The 17,057-nt window shown below is 37.4% G+C and overlaps 1 long non-coding RNA gene across 6 annotated transcripts in view; it reads right to left on the bottom strand.

Moving 5' to 3' along the window:
* Nucleotides 1–1,707: 1,707 nt before the first annotated feature.
* Nucleotides 1,708–17,057, bottom strand: part of LOC127560923 (uncharacterized) — a 33,124-nt gene continuing 17,774 nt past the window's right edge. For all 6 annotated transcript variants that reach the window (XR_007953429.1, XR_007953431.1, XR_007953428.1 and 3 more), the window contains 3 exons: nucleotides 6,820–6,956; nucleotides 5,389–5,583; nucleotides 1,708–1,915 (listed from right to left, as the gene is read on the bottom strand). This is a non-coding gene — a long non-coding RNA (uncharacterized LOC127560923). The remainder of the gene's footprint in view (nucleotides 1,916–5,388; nucleotides 5,584–6,819; nucleotides 6,957–17,057) is intronic.

The following is a 17,057-nucleotide window of genomic DNA, read 5'->3' as shown; positions in this document are numbered from 1 at the left end:
ATCTCTTTGTTTTCTTTCTCATTTTTTCCCTTTGATCCAGCAGTGTCTCTCTACTGGGTCTATATTTCAAAGAGATTTAACTGATGTTAAATGAAGTGAATAGAACCAGGAAATCCTAATACACAACAATAACAAGATTATATGATGATCAATTCTAATGGACATGGCTCTTTTCAATAATGAAGTGATGCAGGACAATTCCAAAGGTCTTGTGACAGAATCTTCTGCACCCAGAGAGGAGTGGGGATTGAATGTGAATTACAACATAGCATTTTCACCTTTTTTTGTTTGCTTGCTTTTTATTTTCTTTCTTTTTTGATCTGATTATGGATGGAAAGTAGATGGTGGTGGGAAGAGCATTCAATGTAGACACCTGGATTCAAATTCTGATCCTAACATCAACTCTGTTATAATGGACAAAATACAACTTCTCTGGCCTAAATTTACTTTTTGGCAAAAAAGGGAATTGAATTATATGATTCTCATGGCTTCAAAGCATAGAGCATATGGCATTCTCTCGCTGATTTCAACTGATTTTCTGATGACTCCTACCCTCTAATTCTAGGAGTTTGGAACTTAATTTTGAGAAATAGTATGAAGATGTTCTTCCTAATTCCTGGATGTTAATGAAAAAGAATCTTTCCCTTAGGAAGTCTGTCCTGGTTCTTCCAAATTGGCAGGCTTGAAAACATTCATGTTATCATCTCCATCGGACAACCAGGTCTTACACCACTACCTACCCAAAATGAAGGGTAGAAATAGGTTTCATTCCCCTTTCCTAAGAAGATGCACTGCGAGACCATATTCCCACTTCACGACAGTCCGGCAAAACCCTTCTCTCGCACTATTCCCATTAAAAGATGAGGGAAATTAGGTCGTCATTCAAAAAAAGTGCTTCGTATTGGGAATTCACAGAACCTTCATTGTTTGATGGACTCCAGAGGTGGCAGGGTCGCTTTTGGGACTGCATGACTCTATTCAGAGTTCAGACACGTGAATATTTCCCCTCCACCCCTTATTTCGTCCATCAGTAGATCGCACCATTTCCTTGGGGAGAAAGATTCCTATTTGCCCTCGGACACTGTAGAAGCTGGAAGTCCTGCGAATGTTGGCCTCAACACTCCTTCATTTCGACGTTTCTGCAATTGTTTTTTGGGAAGGGCCGATCTCTGGAGTTCTACGTCTGCCCCTTTTCCGGCTCAAGTGACTTCCTTTCCCCAATCCTGGCACTTCTGCATGGACTCCTTCGCAGAATTTGATCTCACCCGTCTCCTACTTTTGTTGGATCCGCCCCTTCCGGATAGAACTCCGTCTCCCGGCGCCAATCCCTTCAAGGGGTGGGCTCCTTTCCCTAACCCCGCCATTGTAGCCCCTCCAGGTCACACCCCTCAGACACACTTCCCCCTCTTCCCGGTCCTCAAGATAAGGCTCCTCCCGAGGGGAGGTTCCCTTTTTCCCGGCCTCCTCCCGCTCCCTAGGCCCTCCTCTTTAGGCTAGAGCCCCGCCTCTCTCCACGCCCCAACTAGATTCAGTCCATCCCTGCTCGAGCTCGTCCCTCCCCGCTCTTTCCTCCCCGAGTCCTGATCCGCCTGGATCTTTGTCAGTCCTCACTCGCGCTCTTTGGCAGTACCTCTTGCTATCATGGGTTAGCTGGAACCCATGTTCCACCCCAGCCTTTGCACTCCCCGCTAGGTCTTGGGCTGATGCTCGGCTTGGTTTACTTCCTTTATTGCAGGCCCCACGTGACCACCTGGAATGTGAAGGAGGCCAATATGGGCAATGAATTATTGAAACTCTTTTGGGGTTAGACCAGATAGCGTTTGCCAGGAATCGTGGGAGCAGACTTTGAGGGGCTGGAGTTGAGGAGGGCGGGGCTCGAGAGAAAACGGTAGTAGATAGCAGGTAGTGGTGGAGCCTGGAAAACAAGAGGCGGGGAGGGGGAATGAGAATTTGCTAGTTGGCACTCGGGCCACTAGATGGTGCAGTTGATAGACTGCCCGGCCTGTAGTTAGGAACACTCTTCTTTCTGAACATTTCTTTCCGAAATCAAACTTAGCCTCTGCCACTTAGTAGTTGTGTGACCCTAGACAAGTCACTTAGCAATGTTTGCCTCATTTCTTCATCTGTAAAATGGCAAATCACTTTCTCTGCCAAGAAAACCTTAAAATTTCCTGATGAATTGAAATCAGACAATGCATTTTTGCTTGTATTTGTGCGTGTGTGTGCGCGCGTGAGAGAGAGGAGAGGTAAAAAGAGAGGGACAGGGAGAGAGAGAGATGGAGAGAAAGAGAAAGAGGGGCAAGAAAATTAAGAGGGACACGAAAAGTCGAACGTAACTGAACAACACTGATGAATATAACTAAATCTCTTTTAACACAACATCCATGGATATAACTAAATCTCTTATCTATCATCATTCTGTAAAACGAAACCACTAAGGGTAATCTGTTCCATGTTCATTTTGCTCTAAATTTTCCTCTTTCAAGCTTCATAAGGATACATCAGTTCTAGTCTTTCATAAATCATCGAATCAATCAGATTCTGTTTTCATCTTTCCAGAATAAGTAACAACTTTTCAAATGCTTTAATATTTAAAGCAATTTATGTACATTTTCTTGTGATCCTAGCAAACCTAAGATAAATAAAACATTATTTCTTAATATTTAATTTCCCCCAATTATGTACAAAGACAATTTTTAATATGACTTAAAAAATTTCAAGTTCCAAATTTTCTTCTTTCCTCCCTCAGTTACCCCCCTCTACCCCAGGAAGCATATAATTTATCCCAGCCAAGAACTATCAGAAATGGGTTTAACAGTTAAAAGAAATGAAGTTTCAGTTGAATAGTGGGGTCTGAAGCCAGAATACAAGGACAATGAAGTGAATGGAAGATAAGGAAATGGGGTCAATGAGAGTTTTCCTTTTTTTTTCACAACATAACTAATATGGAAATTTATTATTGCATAGGTATAACCAAAGTCAAACTGCTTACTTACCATCTCAGGGAGTGGGGAAGGAGGAAGGGAGGAAAAGAATTTGGAACTCAAAATTTAAAAAAATGTTAAAAATGATCGTTTACATGTAATTAGGAAAGTAAACTAATAAAGGGGAAAAAAAGAACTATCATTGCAAGTATTTGAACCCAGGATACCAGATTTTAAATCTATCTTACTTCTTTCACTATACTACCCTGTTTCTCCAGTGGCACTAAAATGCTTAGTCTAATTATGCAAAAGCAACACAATCTGTTAATATTTCACAATGCTTTGAAACTTATATGTGGTTGGTTATTGTGACTAGCACAACACAAATGGGCTAGTGGTTTGAAAATAAGGAGACTGGGTCGTTGATAATTCAACAGCCGTTTATTAAGAGAAATCATGCTGCTTATATATCTTAAAACCATATGTTATTATGAAAAGTATTGTTCTGTGACCAGCCCTGGTTTCTGTTTTCTATGATCTAACTCTCTGAAGCATGTTGAGTCTGGAGACTCAATCCTGTGTGAAGTTCACAATGCCTCAGTAATTGTGCCAGAACCTTATGTTTTCTCATTAAATGCACCCTTGATTAATCTTAGGAGGAAAGGAACATCCCAGTTACTGAAGTCTCTAGCTTCCTGGAAGTTCTCTACATCTCTCCATTTTTTATTTTTTGAAGTGCTCTCAAGTCTTGAAGTCTGAGATCCTGTCTGTGGACATTCTCAGCAATTCTTTTAACAATGGTTAGAAAACAGCCTACCAGAGTAAGTCTATAGATACAGATGCATGTAAGTAAAATTACAGCAAATGCTGAGTATAATTTCATGCCCAATGGCATGGAATGTTCCTTGTGCTCTCTTAATCCAGTCAGCAATTGTTTGGGCACTAGTCAGGTTCTAGATTTTCATGTCATTCTTTATCTAACATCAGCAATCTTTTTTGAAAATCTTTAATAACCAATAAAATATTTGAATTTCCCCATAACCCATTAAGATGATTTCTAATTTTATCCCAATCCCATTCTGACTCACTGTATTCCTTGTTAATCACACAGAAACTAGTAAATCTGTAATCACACACCAATCTTTATCTTCAATTTTTCTACTACTTCTTTTTTTTCTTTTTTAGATTGATAAAAGAGATTTATTATGGGGTTTGGAAGCAAGGTTAAAGTATAGGCGAAGGTAGAGATAAGGAGAGGGTCCAGTGGACAGAAAGTCCTGACATGGCTAGCTAGCATGTTTGGGACCTCTGACAATTGTCCTACTTCTTATCCTATTTCAAGGCCATCCTCCATTAATTAATTTGTAGCTTCATAAACGCCTTATTAATTTTATTCTGTAAACCCTTTAGAGACGTTCAGAGTAAGTTCATGCAAATAATTAGCTTGAACTATTGATTTTGAACAGTGGTTATAGACATAGTGAAGCTAAAATAGAAATTAATGTAATTATATCAAAAACAACACAAAAACCACATCTTTTCTTTCTACTTCTGCAGAACAAATGTTCAATGTTCTCCAAGGAATGGTTTGCTCAAATGTGATACCAATTATCACTCTGTATAGGTAACAACATATTAAATGAAAGCTTCATAATAAGAAAAACAATACTGGTCTTAACCTTGCTTCCTATGCATTCAGAAATCTTTCATTCCCTGCAAGTAACATTACAAGCTCCTACTATTGCTATTGTCACCTGGCCAATTTCTCCTCACATGAAAGCATAATCATTTCCCAAACATGCCTGCACATAATATGTATTATAATAAAGCATAATCATTTCCCAAACATGCCTGCATTATATGATACATTCTTATTTCTATTCTGATAATAGGGGTCTCCACCAATTTCGTTTGGGGTATACCCCAATGCACATGGTAATTACGAGAGTCATTATGCCAGAATATATAAGTCTGATTCTAAATTGTGTTTCAAAATCTCTGTTCTGTTCTGCAGTCCAGAAAAGGAGGATCAACTTCTGGACAAGGTGACATATAAATTCCCCAATGAGGAGTTGTTGTTTCACAATTCTGTCCCAATTGTTGTTAGATTGAGGAAGTGTTGTATAAGTTTTATGGCACTAGACTTAAAGCCTTTTTTATGTAAATGGAGAGTTGCAACATTTCTAGTAGCCAAAAGCCTGTGAAAAAGACCATATTTATGATGAAAACCTATTGGTTGTATCAGATTACAGCTGCCAAAGCTAGCATTTGTAGTAACACATAGGGAAGGATCAGTAAGTTCAGTAAAGATCAGTAAGTTCAGTAAAATTAAACTTAATTATTGAACTATTTGACTCCCCTCAATGCTCTAATACCAAATTCCCTAACTAAATATTGAGATACTGTACAACAGAATTTCAGAAATGTATTGTTACCCATGCTCATCCCATCCAACAACTCTCACCCAAGATAGGCTTTGTATAATATCCCAGAAGGTTTTGTTTTATTCTTCTCCCAATTTAAGGTGTGCCCCTACCAGGGCATTTTCAGGAGCCATGCTGCTCGATTCCTCTTGGGAAAGTCTTTTCTTTATCTTCATGCTCTGGATTAATTTGGACAGGGCAGCTATATCTTTCGGTGATCCATGTAACTCCCTCATCTGTGGAAATACAAAAAAAATCTAGGCCCCGAATTTATTACCTTATCAGAGCCCCTCCATATCCCATTAACATCCTTCCATATCACATATTGTAATGGGAGGGCCAGGCAGCAGAGCTGGTCCCTTAACTTTTTCTGTTCCTCTTTGTTGGAGGAAAAATGATGTAGTAAAGAAAAAAATAAGTGGGCTGGGGTGTGGGACATGTTATTCAATGTGAGATAATAAATGGTCTATTACATGTTTTGTGGTTTCTCCTCCTAGAGCAGAGGCATAAATGAATCATGAATATGTATCTACAATAACATGCACATATTTGCATTTTCCAAACTCTAATACATGTGTAATATCCATGTGCCAAAGCTCATTAGGACATCTTCCTTTGTGGTTGATACCCTCTAAGTTAGGAAGGTGATACACAACATAGGCAAGACATCCTTTGACTATCCATTGGGCCTGCTCTTTGGTAAAATGAAACATTTTTCTGAGCATCCAAACAGATTGGTGAAATGTTTATTGTGATGCCTGTGCTTCTTCCATAGTGCTAATAAGACATTGATCTGCTATATGAGTTCCATCAAATATAGATCTTCCAATGTTAGTGTAGAAAGGAATATGTAAAATATATTTTTATATTTGTGATGAGCCCTAACTACATCTTGAAGATCTTGAAACATAAACAATTCAATAATATTCATTCTTTTAATATTAGCTGTTTCTATTCTAGATAACACTCCTACTGCATACTTAGAATTTGATATAATGCTGATAGGCTCTGGAAACATAACCATGGCAGTTAAAATAGCTACTAATTCATTTTTCTGAGTGGATAAAAAAGGTGTTTTGATTTGCTTAAGTAGCCCATCCTCAGGGCTGTATATAGAGGCAAGATAAATTTGTAGCATCAGTAAATGTATTTTTGCCCCGAAATGATTGTTCTGATATAACTTTCTGAAATATAAATTCATTTTCTGATAAGAATTTAAAAATCCCTTTTGGATTGTCATATTTAATTGGCATAGCATGAATCCCAATTATAATCTGCTATTCAGGAGTTTCTTGTATTAATTGTTGTATCTGGTCTCCATTATAAGGGATATATATCATCTCAGGTTTGTTGTCACTTAATTGTATATACCTTTTGATGTGTTTGAAAATTAATTTTGTTATTGTAACTGGGTACATTTCTAAAGAAGTTGATGGCTTTATGTAGATTTCCCCATTCTGTAATTTACTTACCTTGTATGATTATGCCCATAGGTGTGTATCTTGAGGCTAGAATTCTCATCTGCAACCCTTTTCCTTCTTTTATTCTGTCAGTACACTCCCAGGAAGCTAGAGTCTTCAGTAACTGGGATGTTCCTCACCTCCTAAGACTAATCAAGAATGCATTTAAGCTTGAAATCATGAGAAAACATAAGGTTCTGGCACAATTACTGGGGCATTGTATAATCTTGTATAAAGCTGTAATCTGATACAACCAATAGGTTTTCATCATAAATATGGTCTTTTTCACAGGCTTTTGGCTACTAGAAATGTTGCAACTCTCCATTTACATAAAATTGAGTTTCCAGAAACTAACATGTTTCAGAGAGTTAGATCATAGAAAACAGAAACCAGGGCTGGTCACAGAACAGTGCTTTTCTTAATAACCTATGGTTTTAAGATATATAAGCAGTATAATTTCTCTAATAAATGGTTCTGTTGAAATATCAGCAACCTAGTCTCCTTATTTTCAACCACCACTAGTCCATTTGTGTGATGCTGGTCACAACAGTTGGTAAGTGTAAATATCATCATTGACAAATGAAGAAAATCCAACTTCAGAAGATAATTATTCTAAGTGACATAGTAAAAGATTATTATGAAGAATAGAATTCAAGTTCACTTACTAACTGACCTGTATTCTTTCTACCTTTGTTTCTCTGTATCATCTTCAAGCATTTTGCATTTTTCCATAAATTCATGAGTACAAATGAAATTTCTGGTGTGAGCACCGTGATGCTTTTGTAGGAAGGAAAAGTGTAGAGTAATAGAAAGAATATTTAATTTAAAGACCTAAGTTCACCACTCTATTTCAGCGGTCAAATCACAACTTCTCTGGGCCTAAATTTCTATTCTGGCAAAATAAGGGAGTTTGGAGCATATAGCATTTTCTTATTAATTTTAATTGCTTTTCTGATGACTCCTTGGCTTTTGCTTGGGTCATAGGAGCACATTGACTCCTGGGGCTTGTAACTTAATTTTGAAAAATGGTCTGAAGATGCTCTTTCTAGTTTTTAACTGTTAATGGAAAAAAAGAAACAAAGGGTCTTTCCCTTAGGATGTCTTAGTCCCTGGTTCTTCTTATTATCCTCCTTCTCCCTTTCCCTTGAAATTTCAGAAAGGTCATCTCCATCAGACAAAAGGTCTTACATCACATCCCTCCCCCCAAACCCACAGGTCAAAAAGAATTTCATTCCCCTTTCTCCTAAGTAGAGCACAGCAAAGTAGTAAGGCAGTCTGAGCATTCTCCCAGTTAAGGGATGAGAAAAACTTGGCCAACATCCAAATTGGAAAAAAGGAAAAAACAAACAAACAAACAAAACTTATACCCAGAATCCAGAACCACTAACAGTTGGCTAGACTGCTGTCGGGCAGGTCTACCTTCCAGGTCACCTGACTGGGGCATTCAGTCAAGTGAGAGCTCCCCACTCTCTGATCCCCCCTCCCCCAACCTTCATATTTGTCTTTGTTCAGACCGTATATTTGTGGGGAGAAAGGAGAAAGATTTGTATTTGCCTCTGGACTCTGTTGAAGCTACAAATATTGTGAAATGTCCTCTTCTGCATCCTTTCATTAAGTTGTTTCTCTGGCTGGTATTTGGTGTTTTGCTTCATTAGCTCAAGTTCTTTTTATAAGGCAAGTCCAGAACTTCCAGTACTTCTCCCTGTACCATGCCTCCCTTTTCCCTTTCTCCTTTCTCCCTCTCCTCCCCCCCCCCCCCCCCCTTTCTCCACCCTCTAGTCGAGCCTGTTCTGTCTCTAGCTCTGCCTTCCAAAGCCCCTCTGCCGTTTTCTTCCGCACTTTCAGGCTGAGTTGTGCTCCTCCTCCATGTTCTAGTCTCCTCCCTATGGCTTGAGCTCAGCACTCAATCCAACCTCTTGTCATGGGGTGGGCACTTGAAGCCTGGATCCTGTGTTCTGAATTGAGTACTTTATCCCAACTCCTGCACTACCAGCTACCAGCTCTGTTGTGGGCCCATGGCCGGTGACCTGGAGTGTGATAGGCCATGACGTGCATGAAAGCAAAGAGTGAGCCCACTTTGGTGTGGAGGGGAGGGGAGTGAGAAGAAAGATAAGGTGCAAACGTGGGGTGAAAATTTACGGAATTAAAAGACTGAGTGGGGTTAGGCAGAAAGCTTTTATTAAGCACCTAACCTGTTGGTTACTGATAAGAGCTAAGAATACAAAAAAGGGCAAAAGAGATCCTACTTTCAAAGAACTTAGTCTAATGAAATTAGGAAAACAAGGTCTTGGGGAATTTGAGCTTGATGGGATTTAAAAATGCCTGGTACCCCAAAATATTGGGGTTCAGGGCCAGTGTAAATGGAGGTGTCTCAAAATAATTTACAGGCTTAGAACCAGCTCCAAATCAACAGGCAATTTTTTTTTTTTTATTAGCTGTTGACTGACGAGATAATTCTAAGCTAGTGAAGTGGGGAACAAACAATTTATAGAGGTAATTTTTTGTTGGGGGGGAGTGTGATGTTTAGGTTATTGTAGTTACCTTTTAGTTTTAGAATGCTAATTTCTAAATCTTAAAACTGGTTAGTTTCATAAGGTCAAAATGGGTTCATGACCTAGGCATAAAGAATGAGTTTATAAATAAATCGGAAGAGCATAGGATAGTTTACCTCGCAGATCTGTGGAAGAGGGAGGAATTTATGACCAAAGAAGAACTAGAGATCACTATTGACCACAACATAGAAAATTTTGATTATATCAAATTGAAAAGTTTTTGTACAAACAAAACAAATGCAAACAAGACTAGAAGGGAAACAATAAACTGGGAAAACATTTTTACAATCAAAGGTTCTGATAAAGGCCTCATTTCCAAAATATATAGAGAATTGACTCTAATTTATAAGAAATCAAACCATTCTCCAATTGATAAATGGTCAAAGGATATGAACAGACAATTCTCAGACTAAGAAATTGAAACTATTTATAGTCATATGAAAATATGCTCCAAATCATTACTAATCAGAGAAATGCAAATTAAGACAACTCTGAGATACCACTATACACCTGTCAGATTGGCTAGAATGACAGGGAAAGATAATGGGGAATGTTGGAGGGGATGTGGGAAAACAGGGACACTGATACATTGTTAGTGGAATTGTGAACACATCCAGCCATTCTGGAGAGCAATTTGGAACTATGCTCAAAAAGTTATCAAACTGTGCATACCCTTTGATCCAGCAGTGTTTCTACTGGGCTTATACCCTAAAGAGATACTAAAGAAAGGAAAGGGACCTGTATGTGCCAAAAGGTTTGTGGCAGCCCTGTTTGTAGTGGCTAGAAGCTGGAAAATGAATGGATGCCTATCAATTGGAGAATGGTTGAGTAAATTGTGGTATATGAATGTTATGGAATATTATTGTTCTGTAAGGAATGACCAGCAGGATGAATACAGAGAGGACTGGTGAGACTTACATGCACTGATGCTAAGTGAAATGAGCAGAACCAGGAGATCATTATATGCCTCAACAACGATACTGTTTGAGGATGTATTCTGATGGAAGTGGATCTCTTCGATAAAGAGAGCCTTAATTGATCAAAGATGGACAGAAGCAGCTACACCCAGAGAAAGAACACTGGGAAATGAATATAAACTGCTTGCATTTTTGTTTTTCTTCCCGGGTTATTTATACCTTCTGAATTCAATTCTCCCTGTGCAACAAGAAAACTGTTCGGTTCTGCACACATATATTGTATCCAGGATATACTGTAACCTATTCAACATGTAAAGGACTGCTTGCCATCTGGGGGAAGGGGTGGAGGGAGGTAGGGGAAAAATCGGAACAGAAATGAATGCAAGGGATAATGCTGTAAAAAATTACCCTGGCATGCGTTCTATCAATAAAAAGTTATTTTAAAAAAACTGGTTAGTTTCAAAAAAACTCTGATAAAGCTAATTTTAGGGCTTTAGAGGTTGATTGGAGTTAGGAGTTAGGTATCTTCTTTTCCAAGCCAGCATCCCACTCATAAACATTCTTTTCAAAATCAGTATGATTATAAAATAAAAATAATCTTAAAGTAAAATACAGTACTCTTAATATCAGATATCCTGGAGTCTATAAATAATACAGACAACTTGGAGCCATGGTACAATACACCTACTTCAGTCCCTCCCCTCTCAAATAGTATTCCTGAGACAAGACAATGCAGAGATTACAATCACATCAAATTTATTAAGAAGCTCCTCAATCTGTGACCTGCAAGCTACAATGGTCAAGGATCTACCCACACAGATGAAATTACAATAGATCTAAACTACTGCAATATCTATCTATTGATATCTAATACACAGCACAGAAGAGTTCAATTAATATTGAACAAACCTCAAATTTCTTATCTTCTCTACAAAATTGCTTGCCTTTTCAATGAGGAACAAGGGGAGGGAAAGAGTTTGGAATTCAAAATTTTTTTTAAAAAGTTTAAAAATATTTTTATATTTAATAAAGACTAGGGAGCCCTGAAACTGTCCTGACTTTGGGATAAATGCTTGAGAACTCCGTGAACTCTACCTGGAGAGACCCACCCCAGGGAATCAAGACAAAGTGGTTTCATTCTGTTATCTTGGTGGGACTAGTTGAGTCCAGGACCACTCCTACTTAGCCTGAGCTGGAGATCTAGATTTCTATCCACCTCTATTGAGTTGGAGATTAATCTAGGACTACTCATTCAATTGGAAAATTTCTATTTAATTCTCAAAGATCTTGGTCTGATTTCAACTCAAACTGCTCCCAGCCTCTAGCCAAAGTTTCAAATTATAAAAAGGGGCACTTCCTTGCAGAGGCTCAAAGCAGGAACATACCATGCCAAGGAACCTTTCTCTATCCTTGGCACAGCTGCCTGCGAGGACCCTCTGTCTGCTGAGAAAGCATTCTCTTCTCAGTGTCAGCCTCCATTTCCCTAATAGGACCTGGCAGAAGGTCCAAAGTAGCTTGTTCTGCTTCCAGGGCCCTGTCTGTTGAAATGCATTCTTTTCTCAGAGTCAGTCTCCATTTCCATAAAAGGAGCTGGTAGAGGGCCAAAGCAGGATAATGCCTTGTCAAGGAATCCCTTTCTCTCCTTGGCATAGCCACCTTTGAGGATCTCCTGCCCGCTGAAAAGACATTACCTCTTCTCAGTGTTAATATCCTCCCTTTTTAAAATAGCTTTTTATTTTCAAGATATATGCATGGGTAATTTTTCAGCATTGACAACTGCAAAACCTTCTGTTCCAACTTTTCCCCTCCTTCCCCCCACTCCCTCCCCTAGATGGCAGGTAAACCAATACATGTTAAATATTAACACCTCTCTTTATTTTTCTGCCAAGATTTCTCTGCTGGGAACTTTATATTTCTCTGTTGGGATTTCTCTGCTAGGAACTTTATCTTGTCAATCTTCCTAGCAAAGGCTGACTTCTCAGTTCCAACAATAAACTTCTTTTTGCCAGTCTGACTTTTCAGGTTCAGAAGGACCTGAAAGAGGTTCCCACAACTCTCTGCCCTGTGCCGAACCTCATCAATAAGAAAAAAATTAAAATGTTAAAGTTAAAAAAAAAAAAAAGCCTTGGATAATAGCTCCACCCCATTATATTTAAACCCTTTCCTTTCTCCCTTAAAGAACCATCTCCCTAAAAGTAAGTAAAACATCTGGAAAAAGAGATACAAAATCTTAATAAATCCTTGAAAACTAGAATTGAGCAAGAGGAATTAACTAAATGACACAAGATGCCAAGAAAGAATAAAACAAGAAAAATGAGTTGAAACAGCTCATTGGAAAAACAACTGGAGAACTGATCAAGGAGATTATTAAAACTGTCAGACTACCTGGATACAATATTACAAGAATGGACACAATATTACAAGAAACTATTAAGGAAAATTGCCCTGAAGTTCTAGAACAACTGGGTAAAGTAGAAATAGAAAAACTCTTGTTCACCACTTGAAACAGATACAGAAGAAAACTTACAACAATATCATAACTAACATTCCCAAGTTAATGAAAAAATAGTGCAGGGAACAAGAAAAACAACAAACAATAATTTAAATATTGTGGAAATAACTATCAGGATTTCACAAGATTTAGCAACCTTTACTCTAAAGCTGTAACTCTTGGACCATATTTCGAAAAGCAAAAAAGCTGGGGATAGTGACCAAAAACAACTTACCTAAAGCAAAGTTGAACATAATGGGAGGAAGACATTAATAAACTAACTTTCATGTATTTGTAACAAAAAAGAACCAAAATGCAATAGAACATTCAATATAAAAGATCCAGAAGAAATATAAGGAAAACTGAGAAGTGATTGTAAGATACTTATTAAGGTTAGACTATTTACTTATTAAATATATTTAAAATGTTATAAATATTTTCAAAACTTTCATCATTACAAGGTAGTTTGAAAGAATGACTGGATCTGAATTATATATGATGGGGTGATTCTAAAAAGCAAAACTGGGTAGGAAAAGGTAAAAGGGGGCACTTATATTGTAAAAATATAATGTGAAAGGATATATAGATTGGGAGGGTAGAGAAAGGACTGTTAGAAAGATGGGTATATAGGAAGTGAAAATGTGATAACAGGATAGGATAAAAAGGCTGAATGGCCGAGTGGCCAGAAACTGGAAACTGAGTGGATGCCCATCAATTGGAGAATGGCTGAATAAATTGTGGTATATGAATATTATAGAATGTTGTTCTGTAAGAAATGACCAGCAGGATGATTTCAGAAAAGCCTGGAGTGACTTACATGAACTGATGCTGAGTGAAATGATCAGGACCAGGAGATCATTATATACTTCATCAACAATACTATATGATGGACATGGCCTTTATTAACAATGTGCTGAACCAAATCAGTTCCAATAAAGCAGTAATGAACTGAACCACCTATACCCAGCAAAAGATGACTATGAACCACTACATAGAATTCCCAATCCCTCTATTTTTGTCTACCTGCATTTTTGATTTCCTTCATACTATTTCAAAGTCCAATTCTTTTTGTACAGCAAAATAACTGTATGGACATGTGTGTGTGTATATATATATATATATATATATATATATATATATATATTATACTTAACTTACACTTTAACATATTTAACATGTATTGGTCAACCTACCATCTAGGGGAGGAGGTGGGGAAAGGAGGAGAAAAGTTGGAACAAAAGGTTTTACAACTGTCAATGCTGAAAAATTACCCATGCATGTATCTTGTAAATAAAAAGCTATATATAAAAAAAGGCTGAAAAGGAGAATAGTGAGTAAAAATAAAATGAAAGGAAATTCACAAATAGTCATTATAACTTTGAATGTGAATAGGATGTTTTCAGCAGCTCTTCTTTGTTGGGATAAAGAAGTGGAAATTAGGGGGAGCTAGGTGGCCCAGTGGATAGAGCACCAGCAGTCTTCCCAGTAGAGGACCTGAATTCAAATCTGTCCTCAGACTCATAACACTAAAAAAAAAAGGAAATTACAGGGATTCCTAATTTAGTTTATTTTTAATACACATTATTTTTTTTTAATTTAATTTTATTTAATAATAACTTTGTATTGACAGAATCCATGCCAGGGTAATTTTTTACAACATTATCCCTTGCACTCGCTTGTGTTTCGTTTTTTCCCCTCCCTCCCTCCAACCCCCCCCCCAAAAAAATGGCAAGCAGTCCTATATATGTTAAATATGTTGCAGTATATCCTAGATATAATACATATTTGCAGAACCAAACAGTTCTCCTGTTGCACAGGGAGAATTGGATTCAGAAGGTAAAAATAACTCGGGAAGAAAATCAAAAATGCAAATAGTTCACATTCGTTTCCCAGTGTTCCTTCTTTGGGTGTAGCTCATTCTGTCCATCATTTATCCATTGAAACTCAGTTAGGTCTCTTTGTCATAGAAATCCACTTCCATCAGAATACATCCTCATACAATATCGTTGTCGAAGTGTATAATGATCTCCTGGTTCTGCTCATCTCACTTAGCATCAGTCCATGTAGGTCTCTCCAAGCCTCTCTGTATTCATCCTGTTGGTCATTTCTTACAGAACAATAATATTCCATAACATTCATATACCACAATTTACCCAGCCATTCTCCAATTGATGGGCATCCATTTATTTTCCAGTTTCTAGCCACTATAAACAGGGCTGCTACCAACATTTTGGCACATACAGGTCCCTTTCCTTTTTTTACTATCTCTTTGGGGTATAAGCCCAATAGAAACACTGCTGGATCAAAGGGTATGCACAGTTTGATAACTTTTTGGGCATAATTCCAGATTGCTCTCCAGAATGGTTGGATTCGTTCACAACTCCACCAACAATGTATCAGTAATACACATTATTTTATGAATTATGTTGGGAGAGAAAAATCAGAGCAAAAGGGAAAAACATGGGAGAAATTAAAAAAAAAAAACAACAAAAAAAAGAAGTGAACATAGCATGTGTTGATTTACATTCAGTCTCCTTAGTTCTTTTCCTGGATACAGATGGTGTTTTCTGTCCAAAGGCTATTGGGGTTGCTTTGGATCACTGAACTAGCAAGAACCAAGTCTTTCATACTCGATCATTGCACATTCGCACAATAATACATTATTGTGTACAATGTATTCCTGGTTCTGCTTGTTTTACTCAGCACCAATTCATGTAAATCTTTCCAGATCTTTCTATAATCAGCTTATTCATCGATTTTTATAGAACAATAATATTCCATTACCTTCGTGTACCTTCATGAACTTGTTCAGCCATTTCCCAATTGATGGGCATCCACTACTTTGCCAATTCTTTGCTACCACAAAAAGAGCTGCTACAAACATTTTTGCATATATGGGTCCTTTTCTCTCCTTTATTATTTCCTTGGGATACAGACCCAATATAGTATATGGTTGTGATGTAGCACTGATATACTGTGCTATAAAAAAAAGTCTTAAAAAGGCATGGGAAAAGTTACACAAAATAGTGAAGATAAAAATGAGCAGAACCAAGAGAACATTGTATATAGTAACATCAATATTGTTTAATAATGACTTTAAATCTTTTTGACTATTACAAATATACAAATTAAAAAATAGGAATATGAAGACGCTCTCTGTATCTAGAGAAAGAACTGATAGATGTATAGGGTAATTTTATATGTTCATATAAATATATAAACATATTTACTTACTTATTTACTTATTTCTGATAGCTATCCCAAGGGCAGATTGAGTGAAAGGAAGAAATAGAGGGAGAAAAAAGAAATTTACATGATAACTTTATTGTATATTGTAAAATAATATATTGTATATTGTATATTTAACAAAATAGCAAGTTGTACATAATAGATTTGCAGTTTCATGTGCAATCATCATTTTTACTATATTATGTTATGCAGATATTTGTTTTATTCCCTAAATTAAAAATAAAATTAATTTTTAAAAAGAACACCTGCCAAATATTTTCCCAAACTATATCTCCACATCATGTCTTCAGATCTTCCTCCAAACCCCCAATTCCCAGAATACCCTTCAAGATTTCAACAGATTGCTGTCTATGTGTCTACCACAATCCCATCCAGTCTCCTCTTACTATCTATACTTTCTATTCCTGGATTCCAGGAATGGAACTCTATTATTTTAGACTTTGTGCATCTTCACTTGTATTAGTGTCAAGCTGGGAGATTGACCTGCTCATAGACTGAAATGGAAAGTCAGTGAAACTGAGACACTGTTTGGTTCTGAGTAACTTGAGGTTTTTCTTTTTGTTTTTTTCCTTCCAACTGAACTAGTATGCCTTGGTATCCAATGCTCCATGCATATGCCTTCATCCAGCACAAAGAAAATGGTGACAACTGTTCACTAGGCATCCCATTAGATACTGAGTCAAGTTCAGTCATAGTGAGGGGATGGACAGTTAAAACTGAGAGCCAAACCTTGGATAAAAAGTAGAAGACAAATGTCTTCCCCTACTCCATTCAATCCTCTAAGCAGCTAAAGTGATGTTCCTTAAGCTCACATTCGACTGTCACTATCTACCCTCACTCTATAAACGCCAGGGGTTCTTATTATCTCCAGGCTCAAAAGTAAAATCTTGTTTGGCAAAGAAAACCTTAAATTAGGTCTCCTCCCTCCCATATTTCCAGTCTTCTTACACCATACTCTCCACCACATACTTTTGGATTCAGTGACATCCTTGCAAAATATTTCATGGACAAGATACTGTACTCTATCTCTAAGCTCCAGGC

Source organism: Antechinus flavipes, chromosome 4, assembly GCF_016432865.1.
Source record: "Antechinus flavipes isolate AdamAnt ecotype Samford, QLD, Australia chromosome 4, AdamAnt_v2, whole genome shotgun sequence".
In the NCBI taxonomy this organism is placed as follows: Eukaryota; Metazoa; Chordata; class Mammalia; order Dasyuromorphia; family Dasyuridae; genus Antechinus; species Antechinus flavipes.
The sequence above is the reverse complement of the archived record's forward strand: the minus strand, read 5'-3'. Positions and strand labels throughout refer to the sequence as shown.